Consider the following 487-nt stretch of genomic DNA (forward strand, 5'->3'; position numbering starts at 1 on the left):
TCCTGACCTCTACACCACCTGCTGGTCTGTGACATGGAGCACTTGAAGGAGAAAATGAGGCCAACACTCAGGAAGGCTACGAGACAAGAGAGATTCCACTCTTGGAGGCTACCAGAATTTCAGTTTCATAGTCATCCACTCCAGGGATTGCTACATGAGGTTTTCTTCATTACTATTTCTTGTCTTGTTGTAAATCACGTTTACTATAAATGAGCTGAATGAAACCAAAATGGACTGTGTTCCTATGACCGCAAAGAAAATCCTGACCACGTTAGTATTTTCTTTCCTATTCTTTTTCCTTTGTATATTAAAAAATAAAGGCAGTCCAAAGATTTCACTCAATATAGGTTTTGTCACTTAGAGCTTTAGGCATGAGTAGGCACCACTCAGAGCCTGACGGCCTGGGGCAGGCGTAGTTTTTACATCGAGAGGGGAAGGGAGGACTCTTCTGCGGTGGCATTTCTCCTGCTCTGGGCTCCGTCTCCTT

Source organism: Tupaia chinensis, unplaced genomic scaffold, assembly GCF_000334495.1.
Source record: "Tupaia chinensis unplaced genomic scaffold, TupChi_1.0 Scaffold000007_1, whole genome shotgun sequence".
NCBI lineage: Eukaryota > Metazoa > Chordata > Mammalia > Scandentia > Tupaiidae > Tupaia > Tupaia belangeri.